General features: G+C 50.5%; 1 protein-coding gene across 1 annotated transcript in view; it reads right to left on the bottom strand.

The window, feature by feature from the left end:
• PHF24 (PHD finger protein 24) overlaps positions 1–15,508 on the bottom strand; it is a 42,001-nt gene extending 26,493 nt beyond the window's left edge. The window contains exon 1 of the mRNA XM_079995028.1: positions 14,727–15,508. The gene's annotated coding sequence lies outside the window, so the exon portion shown is untranslated. The remainder of the gene's footprint in view (positions 1–14,726) is intronic.
• Positions 15,509–15,839: the final 331 nt, after the last annotated feature.

Below are 15,839 nucleotides of genomic sequence, written 5' to 3'. Positions count from 1 at the left end.
ATCCACCCAAATGGAAACTGGGTAAGTGATGGCAGCACCCTAGATTTCATCAGTGTTCTCTATTTCAATGGAAGGTGCTTTACCTAAGTGGCCCCAACCAGAACTTCTGCCACAGAAGATGGGGAAATGTCACAGCACTGGGGGATTAGGAGAAAGGGGAGTCATGACAGATGTTCTTGGAATTGGGCAAGGAATGGAAAAGGTGGACAGAAAAGATTTTTCCTCTCTCTCCTAACACTAGAAATGGAGTACACCCAATGAAAAGGAATGTTGGAAGATTCAGGACAGATAGAAGAACGTCCTGCATTAACTCAGCACATAGCTAACCTATGGAACTCCCTGCCACAGGAGGCAGGGATGCCCACCAATTGGATTTCAAAGAGGAAATTCGTTGAAGTAAAGTCTACTAGTAAAGATGACTGTGTTCTGCTTCCGCGGTCGGTGGGAGGAAGCAAGGCTTGTGAATACCAGCGGCTGGGAACCGCCGGAGGGGAGAGTCCCGCTTTTGTGTTTGAATCCTGCTTGTGGGTTTCCCTTTGGGGCACCTGGAGGACCACGGTGAGAGCAGGAGGCTGGACTTGATGGGCTACGGGCCTGATCCAGCAGCCTCTGCTTATGTTCTTAAGTGGGAACCTCGCAGAAAAGCCTTGCAGGCAAACACTTATTTATTCATTTATTGTGTAGAACTTATACGCCGCTTGATTGTAAGAAAAGAAAAACCCAGCTCAAAGTGGTTTACAGAAAGATAAAACAAGAAAGAAAAGAAAAATTTACAACCATACTTTAAAGCATACAAAAAATAAGAATAAATACAATAAGATACTGAAACAGATCAAAATTACCGCAGCTTTCTAAGAGTCTGGGTAAGGTAAAGGGTAAAGGGACCCCTGACCATTAGATCCAGTTGTGGACAACTCTGGGGTTGCGGCGCTCATCTCACTTTATTGGCCGAGGGAGCCGGCGTACAGCTTCCGGGTCATGTGGCCAACATGACTAAGCCGCTTCTGGCAAACCAGAGCAGCACACGGAAATGCCGTTTGCCTTCCCGCCAGAGCGGTACCTATTTATCTACTTGCCCTTTTGATGTGCTTTCGAACTGCTAGGATGGCAGGAGCAGGGACCGAGCAACGGGAGCTCACCCCGTCACGGGGATTTGAACCACCGACCTTCTGATCGGCAAGTCCTAGGCTCAGTGGTTTAACCCACAGGTAGGCTTGTCTAAATAGGAAAGATTTTAGCAGGTGCCAGGAGTCCAGTGAAGGCGCCTGCCTGAAATCAAGTGGCAGGGAGTTCCACAGTCATGCTTACAAATACAGAACGGGTATGATGTTATTATCACCTGTAGTAGTGCCAGGTCCTCCCATTCTCTTAAAAAACGCTGCCTCCCCTCACTCTAAACCACACCTGCGGCTTGTTTGGGTGGCTTCTGACCCCTTCCTATAGTGGGGAAATGGGTGGCTGCAGAAGTTGGAATAGATGTGCGCCCGTTTTGGTGGAGGCATGGAAAGGCAGAAGCTTAGGCAGCTATAATAATAATAATAATTATATATATATATATATATATATATATATATATATATATATATATATATATATATATCCCACCCTCCCTGGCCAGAGCCGGGCTTAGAGAGGCTAACACCAATAAAATCACAGTAAAAACATAATAGGGGAAAAAGAGAGGGGGGGAACCAATTTAAAATACAGGTTAAAATGCAATTTAAAATGCAGCCTCATTTTAAAAGTAGTCAATGAATCAAGACCATAAGGGGAGGGCAACAGAAGGGTCAACTGAGTCCAAACCAAAGGCCAGGCGGAACAGCTCTGTCTTGCAGGCCCTGCGGAAAGATGTCAAGTCCCGCAGAGCCCTGGTCTCTTGTGACAGAGCGTTCCACCAAGTCGGGGCCAGTACTGAAAAGGCCCTGGCCCTAGTTGAGACCAATCTAACCACCTTGCGACCTGGGACCTCCAAAGTGTTGTCATTTGTGGACCTTAAGGTCCTCCGTGGGGCAGACCAGGAGAGGTGGTCCCATAGGTATGCGGGTCCTAGGTCCCATAGGGTTTTAAAGGTCAAAACCAGCAACTTAAACCTGACCCTGTACTCCACCGGGAGCCAGTGCAGCTAGAGATGCCAGGGAGAAGAAGCCCCTTTGCCAAGGAACCCAGGGGGCTGGAGCTCAGGGGCAGAGCACCAGCTTTCCACGCTTATTCAGCTCTTTCTCTACACTAAAAGGCACTTCTGTGCAACAGCACACTGTTCTGCTGGAAACAGGAAGAGTGCATAATCCCCATCTCCCTTCCAAAGATTCTGTGCGCTGGATAAACAGGTCCCCCGCTGGGCTGGGGGCACAACCTGATCTCTCTTCCTTCCCTAATTAATGCATTTCTTGTCTCTCGGTGGAGCTCTAGCTGCGAGCTTAATCTGGGTCTCAAAAGCAGGTCTGCAGTCAGAACAAAGCAAAGACCACAATTATTAATAATGGAGCTCCAATAAGTGGAGTTTGTCATCCAGGCGCTCTCTGTGGCAGCTTCAAAGAAAAGGTTGGGGATTTTGTGACGTCGCGATACAGGAGCATCATATGAGTCCTGCTGAGTTTGACGAAAGATCCCCGGAGCCTGCAGGCCGCCAACGAAAAATCCAAGAACCCGGGATGGGAGACGGCAGCCCACTCCTGCTGGCAGCCTACTCTGCTGGCAGGCCCCACTGAACATGGAGTTTCCATCTAGCACCGGGTTTAGTAGCCATCGATAAACCAATCTTATTCCACAGACTGGCCGCCTAAGTCATTGGCTGCCCCCACATCTTGAAGAAGTGAGTTCCAGAGGTTACCTGTGCAGAGTGAGGAGGCGGTTTTCCATTGACCTGCCCTAATCAGCTGCTGTTGTCTTTGTCCATGGAGTTTTCTTGACAGGGATACTGGAGTGGCTTGCTGGTTCCTGTTCCAGGTGGATCATGTTTGGTCAAAACTCTCCACTATGACCTGTCCATCTTGGGTGGCCCTGCAGGGCATGGCTCATAGCTTCTCTGAGTTATTCAAGCCCCTTCGCCACGGCAAGGCGGTGATCCATGAAGGGGCAATGACAAACCTAGACAGCATCTTAAAAAGCAGAGACATCACCTTGCCCACAAAGGTCCGTATAATTAAAGCTATGGTTTACCCAGTAGTGATGTATGGAAGTGAGAGCTGGACCATCAAGAAGGCTGATCGCCGAAGAATTGATGCTTTTGAATTCTGGTGCTGGAGGAGACTCTTGAGAGTCCCATGGACTGCAAGAAGATCAAACCTCTCCATTCTGAAGGAAATCAGCCCTGAGTGCTCCCTGGAAGGACAGATCCCGAAGCTGAGGCTCCAAGACTTTGGCCACCTCATGAGAAGAGAAGACTCCCTGGAAAAGACCCTGATGTTGGGAAAGATGAAGGGCACAAGGAGAAGGGGACGACAGAGGACGAGATGGTTGGATAGTGTTTTCGAAGCTACCAGCATGAGTCTGACCAAAGTGCGGGAGGCAGTGGAAGACAGGAGTGCCTGGCGTGCTCTGGTCCAGGGGGTCACAAAGAGCCGGACATGACTAAACGACTCAACAACAATCAGCTGCTGACCCGTTTTACCTGCTGAGATGGTGCAAAACAGGACATGTTTATCCGCTGGGACATCTTTGACCATGCAAGAAACAGGCAAGGCCAAAGTGGTTGTGAAATTGCTCAGCTTGGGGACATTAGGCAGTCACTCAAAGGGAAAACTGGTTTTAGGAAACAAGGAAGGGAGGCCAGGTGCGAGATGGGTCTGTAGGTGCTGGCTTGGGGCTGGGCGTGTGGAGAGGAAATGCCGCAGGCAGCCTGCGGGCGAAATCAGTTTCAAGTCAGCTGTGGCCCTGTGTAAATTCATAAAGGATGGAGGCCGCCAGACACCCAGTCAGCCTGCAAGCTTGGCTGAGTCACCGATGAGATGATAATTACATCAGACACCTGTAGGGGACTTGGGGAGGGGGGGTTGTTACAAAGCAAGGAGAGAACAAAGAGAGTCCATCACTGTTTAAAACTGGATCAGAGAGGAGGTTTTGTGCAGACGTAGACCCCCCCCCCCATGCTGGTTTTATATACTGGAAGTACAAAGGAAGGTACAGTTAGGGGAAGGGCTGAAACTCAGAGCACCTGCTTGGCATGCAGAATCATGGAATTGTAGAGCTGGGAGGGATTCCCAAGGGTCATCTAGTCCAACCCCCTGCAAGGCAGGAATCACAGCGAAAGAATCTCTGGCTGGTGATCCTCAAACATCTGGATGAAGCATCCTTATGCATGGCAAGGAGAAAGTGGCTAGAGAAACCTTTTGCTCCTTCTCCTAGAACTCCTGGATTTCCAACAAAGCTGAATGTTGCAGGATCCAGACAGACTTCTTCATGCGACGCAGTTAACCTGCGAAACTCTCTGCCACAGGCTGCCAAGCTGGACAGCTTGAAAAGGAGAGAGAGAAATCCATGTGGAACAAGGCTATCAAAGGCTGTGACGAATATCTGCTATCTACAGTATTGGAGGCCATGTGACACCGCAGCAGTACCAGTTGCTGGGGAATTTATTTATTTTTATAGGGCTTCTTTCATAACATTTATCCACCGCTTGACTGTGGAAAAGAAAAACACCCTCAAAGCAGTTTACAAAAAGATAAAACAATGAAACCAAGAAGGAATTACAACAGTACTTAAAAATGAAACACAACTTAAAATGCTGCACTAAATCAGATGAAAATGACCCCCATTTTCTAAGCATATGGGTGGGCTTCTCTAAACAAGAAGGTTTTCAGCAGGTGCCCAAAAGACTGCAGTGAAGGAACTTGCTTGGTATCAATAGGCAGGGAGTTCCAAAGGGCAGGTGCTGCCATACTAAATGGAATGCCACTGGGAGAGTTGGTGCCCTGTCCTGCTTCAGGGATCCTCATATTGGGGATCTAGTTGGTCGCTTTGCCAAAGAGGGTGCCCCCTTTGTACTGATGCGGGAATCTCTTCTGAGGTGATTACGCTTTTCATGCAGAAGGTCATGCAAAACCCGGTGGGTGGGGGTGGGGATGGGGAGGGAGACCTTTTAACCCAAGAGTCATGTTCCCTGGTGGGCTACCTTTGTGTGTTTGTGCGTCTCATGCCAGGGATGGGAAGGGCGAGAGGCGAGAGGCAGTGGAGCCACAGAAGTGGCCCGGAACATTAAACAGGAGGCTGCATCTCGGTCATACCAAAAGTTGAGAGATTTTTTTACCTGCTCCACCCCAGTGTCACAACTTCCCCTCTCTCTGTCCAGGCAGGAAAGAGGTAGGATTACAGGTCAAGTAGACCTCCCAGCTGGGCCAAAGCGCTTGAGAAGGGCGTGAAGAGGAAAGAGGAGAGTCCCAGGGGTCAAGCGCAGAGCCCTCCTCCCTCTGTGTTAAAAGGATCTCTGGCAGCCAGGGTGCAAAAGACATGCCAGTCAGAGCAGACAACACCAGCTGCCTTTGAGTGAGAAACAGACCCCTGGGGCCCCTCTATCGCAGCCTTGCCTCCTCTGACAGACAGCAGCTCCTCAGTGCCTGAAGCCAAGAGACCGTCTTTCACGGTAGATTGTAAGCTCTTTGCAGGCAGGGGACTTTCCTTTTCGCTGCCATTGTTTGAAGTGCCATGGGCACATTGGTGGCTGTTTGTATACCAGTTCCACTGCTATTTACCACTGCATACACTGACCCCTCCAGCCTGCATTCTAGGGGGTTGGACTAGATGACCCATGGGTCCCTTCCAGCTCTACAGTTCTACGATTCTACTACTGCTAAAAGTAACTTCCTAGTCAAAATGAGCATGCAGCCCCCCTTCTGGGCTGGAGAGGCAGAGAGGCTTTACCGTCTGCTGAGATCCTTTTGGTTTCGCAGGTCCTGCCAGGCTGTGCCCCTTTCCCCCTTCTCCCTTGCCTAGAAGTATTATGATGAACAATTGCAGCAAAAATGACCCCCAGGAAATTACAGCAGTCCAAAGCCGTGCTGGGAGGCTGCCAGCTGGGCTGCGCTTGGCATGTGCCTACACTTCTTAATTCATAAATCGCAGTGGCTGGCGAAAGGCGTGCCAGCCAGGGCGAGTTCCTGGGGGATGGCGTGTGGCTGTGCGGGTGTGTTGTGTGTTGGCACACAAACAGGAGGGGGCATGCACAGAAGCCCAAGCAGATGGAGCCCCCCCTCACCCTCCTTGCTTCAGCCAGCTAGTCACAGACTCCAAGGGGAAACCCAGGACGCAGGTGTGCTGTGGGCATCAAGGTCACCTGCATTTCATTTCTACCTGCAGTTGCAAAACTGTTCTAGAGGCTGTAAGGTGAGAAACAGGGCGAGGAGTTTCCTCTGAGCCCAGTGACTGCAGTGCACCAAAATGGACTGGGTGCAAGAGAGCGTAAAACTCTGGGGAGCCCCTGCCAAGCAGGGTTAACCCAACTCAGTTGCCTTCCTGTTGTTGTTTTTTTTACCAACAACCAAAACACAAACAGTGAAACCCCCCAGGCGGCTGATACATTGGGTATACATAATCAATAACAACATATTCAAATCAAACCATATGTACAATTCTATATACATTAACACTCCTCCCTCCACAAGGTTTATTTAACTTTTAACATTTTAATAGCCCCGAATTGTTCAAACCTGCCCAAATAATTCAATATCTTCTCAAACCAATCCTCCTCCTCCTCCTCACTGACCTTAAACTCTTTCATTTTGTGTATCTTCACAGTTAGATATTCTGAAATTATAATATTTTCCAGGTTTTTCCTCCGTTGGTTCTGCGTTTTTCCAATTACTCGCTATAACCTGTCTGGCTGCAATTACCATCCATTTTACCCATTTACATTCCTCTTTTGTTTCTAACTTGGTGCTACTCAGGCTAATAAGAACCATTAATTTAGATATTTCCACCTTCCTACCCACAATTCCCGATATTTCTATACCAATCTGTTTCCAGAATTCATGAACTAACGGACAATCCCACCACATATGACTGTACGTTCCCATCACTCCACATTTCCTCCAACAATTCTTACTTCCAGATTTTGTAATATGATATAACCTTACAGGTGCTTAATACCATTTTTGTACCAACTTCAACCCTTGTTCCTGGATTATCCTAGGAGTCGCAACAAAGGGTGGATGCCGAAAGATTTTTTCCCAATCTTCATCTAAAATCTGTTCCTGAATATCTAGCTTCCAATATTCTTTCAAACTTTCCTTTGGTGCCATCGTATGTTTCTGTGAAAGTCCCAGGAATATGTGTGTGTGAAACTAGAGACACAACTGTCGCCATTTCCTTGGCATGGGACTCTGGAACCAGAAAGGCAATTGCACCCTAGGCTGCTGGTTGTGGCCTAGCCAGTGGTCAAGGATGCTGAGCTGTGGTCCACCAACATCTGCAGGGGTGGGGGACAAAGGATCCCTGCTTTGGAACAGAAAAGTGCAAGAACAGGAGATGATCTGGGTTGCGGGATGAGACTGAAGGGGGCCTACTGGGTCCAGTCTCCTGTTTCTGCAGTGCCCAGCCAGCTGCCCCCAGAGGAAGCCCAAAAGCGAGACATGAATGCCAAAACAGGCAATACTGCCTTGTCGCCTTCCAAACAGATGCATGCTGATTGTAGAGGCTGCTGTCTGTCTCTGTTGCCAATGCACTTTCCCCCTGAAGTCTCAGGCCAGACTCCAGCATTTCCCACCCGGCAGGGATTCCTTAGCTGTGATTCCTGCCACCACAGGGGGTTGGACTAGATGACATTTGGGGGGTCCCTGCCAACTCTAGGATTCTAGGGTTCTGTGAAAGCAACAAACCCACAGGCAAAGGCATGCAAATGACTGTGAATTGCAAAGAGTCTGCAACACCTCTTTAACAGGCTGTCTGTTCACAAGGAATGGATCGACAGCAGCACACTCCCTCCCAGATTGCAACCCCAAAACCCACCACCACCCCTGGAAACTGCTCCTTGTGAATAGGAGCGGGGTGGGTGGCTGGGTAAATAACTTCTCCAGGATCTTAAGGAATTCTGGTTGCATGTCAACGGCCCCTCCCACTGCAGCGTCTTCAAGAGAAAGGCATTGTTGTAAAGCAGAGAGAGAGCAGCTTTCCTAAGACTTTAGGGAAAGGGACTCAGGAGCCTGAAAGCCAGTCCAGATCATAGAATCATAGGAGTCCGAAGGGACCCTGAGGGTCATCTAGTCCAACCCCTTGCAATGCAGGAACCTCAGCTAAAGCATCTATGACAGATGGCCATCCTAGGGTTGCCATATTGTGAAGACCAAAAAGAGGACGCTATGAGAACTCCCATTTTAAATACCCCTTCTAGATGTTAATGGGACGCGGGTGGTGCTGTGGGTTAAACCACAGAGCCTAGGATTTGCCGATCAGAAGGTCGGGGTTTGAATCCCCACGACGGGGTGAGCTCCCATTGCTCGGTCCCTGCTCCTGCCAGCCTAGCAGTTCGAAAGCATGTCCAAGTGCAAGTAGATAAATAGGTACCACTCCAGCGGGAAGGTAAACAGCATTTCCATGCGCTGCTCTGGTTCGCCAGAAGCGGCTTAGTCCTGCTGGCCACATGACCCGGAAGCTGTACGCCGGCTCCCTCGCCCAATAAAGCGAGATGAGCGCCGCAACCCCAGAGTCGTCCGCAACTGGACCTAATGGTCAGGGGTCCCTTTACCTTTACTAGATGTTAAGGTTACCAGATGTCCCCGTTTCCTGGGGACAGTCCCTGGATTTACAAATCAGTCCCCATACAAAATCCATTGAAGCTGAAAAGTGTCCCCCGATTCATTGAAAAAAATCTGGTAACCTTACTATATGTAGCCTATAGAATCTGTGAGGGGGTGGGGTCAGGAAAAGAGAAGAGGAAAGCAAGTCTTCAGCCACCAATTATGTCTATGTCTCATCCAGAAAGTATAGCCAGAGACATTATGGCAAATTTTAAAAATCCACCTGGACAGAAATTTTACCCTTGAAAATGAGGATGTGTCCTGGAAAAAGAGGACACATGGCAACCGTACCATCCAAGCTCTGCTTAAAAACCTCCAGTGAAGTAAATTCTACCCCTGACCTCTCTGCTGCTCCACTGCCCTCCTTGCCCATCCGAAGAACTCCTCCTCCTTCAAGCAATTCCACCCTTCTCCCCTTGCTGCCCCACATGCTTCTGTGACAGGTGCCTCCCCCTTCCCTTAAATCCATCCTCAAAACTCCCCTTTTCTGAGACACCTTTGGCTCACCTTCTGGGCTGTATCTGGTGCTAGCGCCACAAAGAACAGACCCACCAAAGGGAATGAGCACGACTAATGTAGGTCCATTTTCCAAATTATACTGGGGTGAAGATGGAGGCTGTGCAAACACCACACACTCTCCCCAAATAATCTTGGGAGCTGTAGTTCACCCCCAACAGAGCCACAGTTCCCAGAATACGTGTGTGTGTGTTGGAATGGGCTTTAGAAGTATCATGTCTGTGCAGCCAAAGTATATGGAACGGAAAAGAACTTGGGTTTTATTTGCTAGTCTCTCCTCTTCCTCTACTGCCTCACCAAGTGTTGGGTGCTGGATTGTAAGCTCCTTGGGGGCAGGGACTGGTCCTCCTGGGCTCTGTGAAGTGCCCGGCACTCTAATGGTGCTGTGTAAATAATACCCCATAATGAAGGCAGCACTTTGGGGTTGGCCATTTAGGAGCCACATTCAATTGCATCACACATTTGAATAATGTTAGGGCAAAAACCGAGAGAGGATGAATGGGATCCTCCCATGAATTGTCGACCAGGAAGCTGGAGATGAATGGACCGTTAATTTCAGAGGCAGCCGAGAGAGCTTGATTCATGGCCTACTTTTATTCCAGAGCTTCCATTGTCTTTGCAAACTGACGTTTTGCTGCAAGAAGCCAGCTGGCACACAAAGGGACGAGGCGTCTGCAGTTTGGCTCCTGACACATCCAAGAAGCCCAGCGGCAATATCTCACCCACAACAATTCTAGGTCTCTGCCTTCCCAAGGGATGGAGCTGGCACCTTGCCCTTGGCCCCGTGGCAGCTTCCCGGCCACACAGGTGTACTGACGCATGCCGTACCTGTTGGATTTCTGCCCGCCATGGAGCTGTCCAAAGCGTAGAGCTTCACTTGGCAGCCTTATTGAGAAGGAGGCGTGTTTCCTGGCACTGCTGGATGACTTGGGAATAAAGCCAATAGGGTCATCCCTGGTTCTTAAAGGTGTCTCGTCTCAGCAGGCTCCTGCCTGCCAGATGCGATCCAGGTTTCCCTCAAACCAAGGTTTGTGCAGCACTCAACAACTTGGTCACTCGGTTGGACAAACTGCCTGATCAGCAGGCCAAGGGGACTGGGAGGTCAGAAGGGAGAGAGACTAATTATAGGGGGCACCAGAGCCAATGGCGGGCATAGGAACATAATTCCATAAGGCTGACCAAAGTGAGAAGAGCCATCCTAATGAAGCTGCCAGATGGGTGGGGTATAAATAATAAATTATTTTATATTATTATTTAAATGATATGCCTCCACTGCCACAGGTCCCTGCCTGGGATTCAGACTGCAGTAGTATTTTAACTTGTGTTGAGGGATCTCATGTATGAATGAGCCACTGGGTCACTTGGGAATGTGTGGGACCTGTTCTGATCCCTGAATTGGAGGGGGTTGGGCTGGGTGATCACTGGGCATTGCTGTCAACTTTTTCCTTTTCTTGCGAGGAATCCTATTTGGAATAAGGGAATTTCCCTTTTAAAAAGGGAAACATTGACATCTATGACACTGGGGTCCCTTCCAACTGTACCGTTCCGTGATTCTATGGCCAACCCAAAGAGGCAAAAAACAAAAACTCACATCTAGTTCAGGAATGAGAGGTGGTTTAGGACACCCTGTCTGCCCCCCCCCCCCCGTCACCCAACATCTTGATTTGACTCTCAACATCTTGATTTGGCTTGAACCCGAGAAGATGTGAAATTTGTTTTGTTGAGGTTCCTTTAATTGCTGTTAAAGAAAATCTGGTGAATGGGCTTCCCTTATTTTGCACCTACAGGTCTTGTAATTAGGGTCTGAAGGTCACTGACTTGGCCACCAGCCAAGTAGGTAACTGTGATCTGGCCACCGGCCAAGGGTGTGGTCATTCTTGGGTCTATTAAGAGGGGTTCAACGCTGCCTCTTTGCTTCACTGAGAGAAAGCTCTGCCAGGTTGATGCTGAGCTCTGTGCTGTATGTATGCTTTGAGTTGTGCTTGCTTTGCATTTGTAGCCTGAAGCTTCCACTACGCATCATGGGGAATCCTGTATATAGTGAAACTGCCTTAATGATTTGGACCTGCCAGTAAAGGTCTGAAGAGTTGGAGTCTGACTGAATTTCTTCCAGCACAAAACTGCACTGCCACAAACCTACACACTTGGGGAGCTGCACACACCATACGCCAACGAGTTTGTTATCAAGGGTTAAGCAGAAGGGGCCTCTGAGCATGAGCAGAGTCCTTTCCTCTCTCAGCTGAGAAACCACGGCATCAGATATTAAGATGGTGCGTCTTGCCACCTCCTGTGTGAGAGAGTTCCATAGTCTAACTACGTCTTGCAGGAAGAAGAGTTTCCTTTTACCTGACCTCGCAGCAGAATCTGATCACATTTCAAACCTCCCCTTGAAATTGATTCAGTTACAGATAGGTAGCCGTGTTGGTCTGCCATAGTCAAAACAAAATAAAAAAATTCCTTCCAGTAGTGTATCTGAAGAAGTGTGCATGCACACGACAGCTCATACCAAGAACTAACTTAGTTGGTCTTTAAGGTGCTACTGGAAGGAATTTTTTTATTTTGTCTTGAAATTGATAGCAAGCTTCTCTGGAAGATAACAAAATTGATGGCTGCAAATGAGATTGACTGAAGTGCCTCAGTCCTGTCACCTAGGAGCCATATCCTGAGATTTGGGAAGCAATAGGTGCTCTACACATGCTCTGGTGCTCTCTCTTAAGACCACTCCTCTTCTCTATTCTTTCTTCTCTGTTTTTCTTTTACCCACCCCAAGCCTGATGAGAGTCCTGATGCCCCAAACTGGCCTAGCTCTGCTAAGGTTTACCTGAGGTTTAGCTCTCCAGTCAAGCCAAGAAAAATCCCTCTGGAGCCAGTGTTCTTTAGTGCAGCAAATGTCCTGAGATGAATAAACTTTGGGATCGATGGAAAACTGTTAGCTCTTTTAAACACTTCTTTTTAAAAATAGGAAGCCCTGTCTGTTTTCTCTGGCTGGCTGCCTAGAACGGAACACAGTTTTCCAAATGGGATTTTACCTGTGCTGGAGAGAGCAAGGTGGTTACATCCTGTACCTTGGGAGCATCTATTTCTGAGGCTGCAACTTAAAAACCCTTGGCCTTTTGAGCCACAGGATCACATTGCTGGCTCCTGTTCCGTTTGTTCTGCACCAGCCCCTTCCCACTTTCCTTGCAAGTGCTGCTGCACAGACAGCAATCTCTCACGTTATCCTTGGGCACCTGGCTCTCCTCTGTAGCACAACACACTTCATAAGTGTCTCTGGTGCACGTCACGTTCTGCTGTCTGCACAGCTGTCCTGTTGGGTGATATCATCTATTCTCACAAAGGAATCCCACACAAACCGTCAATGGACCAATATGGTGCCTTTTCCTCCAACATTCTGCTTCTGTCACCACTCTTTGGTTTATTATAATTATTATTCTTTATTAAATGTATATACCTCTCGCAGGTCTCAGGGCAGTTCACGGGATAAAATACAGAACAAAAACAACCCAATAACCCCCCCAACACATTCTAAAAGGACATAGGATGCCAATGAACCACAGGCCTGGTTTGCTCCATCTGGCTAAGCTCCTTGTATCCTCTTTACCCAAATGTGTGTGGCACCCAGTTATCTTTCCCTGACCTCCTGGTGACATTGATACCCTCACTGGTAACCAGGACCCTGCCTTGGCTCCTCTACTGGTCCCCGCTCTGCCCGGCCACCAACACAGCATTAATTCCTTGGGGGCTTTTCTTCAGGCACAAATATCTTTGGATCCCCTGTACCTATTATAAATTATTTCCATCTCCCTGAATTCTTCATTCACCAGACAATGAGAGACATGCCTTTTGGTGAGTCTGCAGTTCAGAGAGATCGCTGCAGAAGTGTGTATGTGTGTGTGTGTGTGTGTTGTGTGGGGTGGGTGGTGTGGTATTCTGTGCTCCTGTTCTCAAAACAAGCAACTGCCCCTTCAGAATAGAATGATGGGGTTTTCATTGATTTTTTTTGGCCACCAACGTGAAGTCTGGGAAGGAAAAGATAAATCTGAAGTGCTGCAGACTCAGGTCAGAAGGCTGCTTGGCTGGGATGCTGCCCACAGATGGGGCTCTGTGTCTTCTGGATGTCAAGGAGCAGAGTTAAGGCACTGCACCCATTCACACAGAATTAAGGTGTTGCGCCCACTCCTACCTCCACCCCCTGAACTTCACGTTCCCTGTCTGTGTAGCTTTTACACCCAGAATTTGTTTTCTTTTGATGTCTTTCCTGTGGACCAGATGCAACGGGTAGTGAGAGAGAGGCAGGCACCAACGCAGGCTGAAGCTTTTGCTCTGCTCGGTGTCCTCTCCTGTGTGGGCACTTGCCTTTGGGGAAGGGCCATAGCCCAGTGGTTAGAGCACCTGCCTTGCATGCAGAAGGGCCCAGGATCAATCCCCAATAGTGTCTCTAGGTATTGGGGGGGGGGGATACTCCTTGTCTGAAACCATGGAGAGGTGCTGCCAGCCAGTGCAGGCAAAATGAGCTAGATAGATGAATGATCTGACTCAGTGTAAGGCAGCTTCCTATAAACCTCTTGCACCTGCCCAGGATGCCCAAAGCCACCTGGCATGGAAGGTTGCCCACACGGGCACCACTCTGGTGCCCTCTTTTCTTTCAAACCAAGCAGCCCTATGACCTGGGAGGCTTTGAGGGGGTGGGGAGTAGTGGTTAGCGGCAGTGGAAAGTGGATTTGGGTCTTTTCTAGGCGAGGGACCATGCCTTGCAGGGAGGGCTTTGAGAAGGGCTTCATTCCTGATGGCAAAAGGCAGGCAACCCCAGCTTCTCAATTCTGTCCATGGCCAGGAGCGCTGCAGTGCCTGCCCGACCAACAGAGCCTGCTTGTGAAACCGGCAGCCGGCCCCTCGCTCACCTTGACCAGCCGCTCTTGCGTCACAAGAAGGGATCCTCCACCCCTTTCGCACGACACATTGCAGGGGGCATGTTCGTGCCACTTCCCTCTCACAGCACGATGCCAGCCTCAGGCCAGAGATGCATCTCAATGATGCAGCCCACCCAAAACTCAGCCACGTCTCTCTGCCACCCACCCAGCCTGCACTGCCCCTTACTAGGACGGTTCTCTGCTTATGCCGTCTGTGCGACACCCAGCATGCAAAAGAACCCGCTTTCCAGTTACGATTTATTACTTTGGAAGTGTCAGCCGGGGGCATGATGATGGACAAATGCAGTTTTTTTAAAGGTCTCAATCCAGGTCAGTCCCTGGAGCCAGGACAGCATTCATTGCACCTCCCACCTCAGCCGAAGCCTCCTTAATCCTGGGGGTCCTCTCTGGACCAAAAATCTCCTTAGATAGCCCTGCCCCCTCACTTTCCCTTGGGCACTGGGTCCCACCTGCCTTCCAGAGACCCCCTGGAACAGCGCTTTCCCACCCTGTCTGCAGAGGGCAGGGCTCCGCAAAACTACCCTCCCCGCCTGCCCTGTTGCGATCCGCTCACCTGAGGTAGTCTGCCTCGGTTCCACACCTAACAAGCTGCCCACTCCAAGCCCATCACCGTGGTCGCCCTTGCATCGAGAGAGGCGCCGCCGCTGCACTCCTCGGAGATGCGGGCTGGGATGCCGAGGCTGGTGCCCAAGAGAAGGGATGCTGCGCGCTCTCTCCAGGAGATGCAGGGCGGAGAGAGAGAGGGCAGGGCGGTACCCCGGAGGAAGAGCCCGGAGGATGGGAGCAGCAGCAGGAGAGGACAGCCCAGGAAAGGAGCCGCGGCGGGCAGGCTCCGAGGACGCTGGTACCCAAGGACCGCTCTCTCTCCAGGGATGCAGGAGGGATGCAGCAGCGGGCGAGCGAGAGGGATGCGCAAGGAAGGGAAGGGAGCCAGACCACCAACTCCGCCTGCTCCGGGCTCCCTGCACCAGTCAGTCCCCAGCCTGCCTCTCTCTCCTCCCCGCCTGGAAAGGAAGCTGCTTTTGCTGGGAAGCACTAATGACACCCGCCCCCCCTCCCAGTCTCAACCCAGCCCCTCCCTGAGCTCCCTCATTCGCTGAGAACTGCGGATTCTGCGCCAGTTCCCTGCCCGCCGCAGGAGAGGGAAAGGCAGCTTCGGGCGGGCTCCGCTTCCCGCAGGACAAACACCCCCCCGCCCCACTCCGCCCCACCACGCCCCACGCCCCCTCCTCCTCCTCCAGCCCCAGATCTGTCTAGGCTGTTGCCCCAGTCTGGAGGGGGCTGGGGAGGGGAGGGGATGGAGCTACATCCTAACTGCCACGCGCGTGTTGACAGTCAGGCTCTGGCAGAACTGTGGCCTGGGGGGCGGGAGGGGGGCGGCAGACTGCAGCGCGCGGCGCCATGTGGCAAGAGGAGCCCACCCTCCCCTCCGTGGAAGGCACAGCTCCATCCTCCTGTGTGCCTGACTGGACCATATCTGCAGCCCTGGCCTTGGGAGAGGGAGGCGTCCCTGCGATTTCGGAAAGGGACACTCAAAGCCCATGCAACCAGCCCCGAGGAAGTCTCTCCGGGCTACTTTGCACACAGCTTTTGATTTGCAGAAGGTTGGATGATGTGGTTGGACTCCAGCTTCCACTCTCCCCCAGCAGCCAGTATGGTCAGGGGA

The sequence above is a fragment of the Podarcis cretensis genome (genome assembly GCF_951804945.1).
Source record: "Podarcis cretensis genome assembly, chromosome: 11".
Lineage (NCBI taxonomy): Eukaryota > Metazoa > Chordata > Lepidosauria > Squamata > Lacertidae > Podarcis > Podarcis cretensis.
This window is presented reverse-complemented; position numbering and strand designations above follow the sequence as displayed.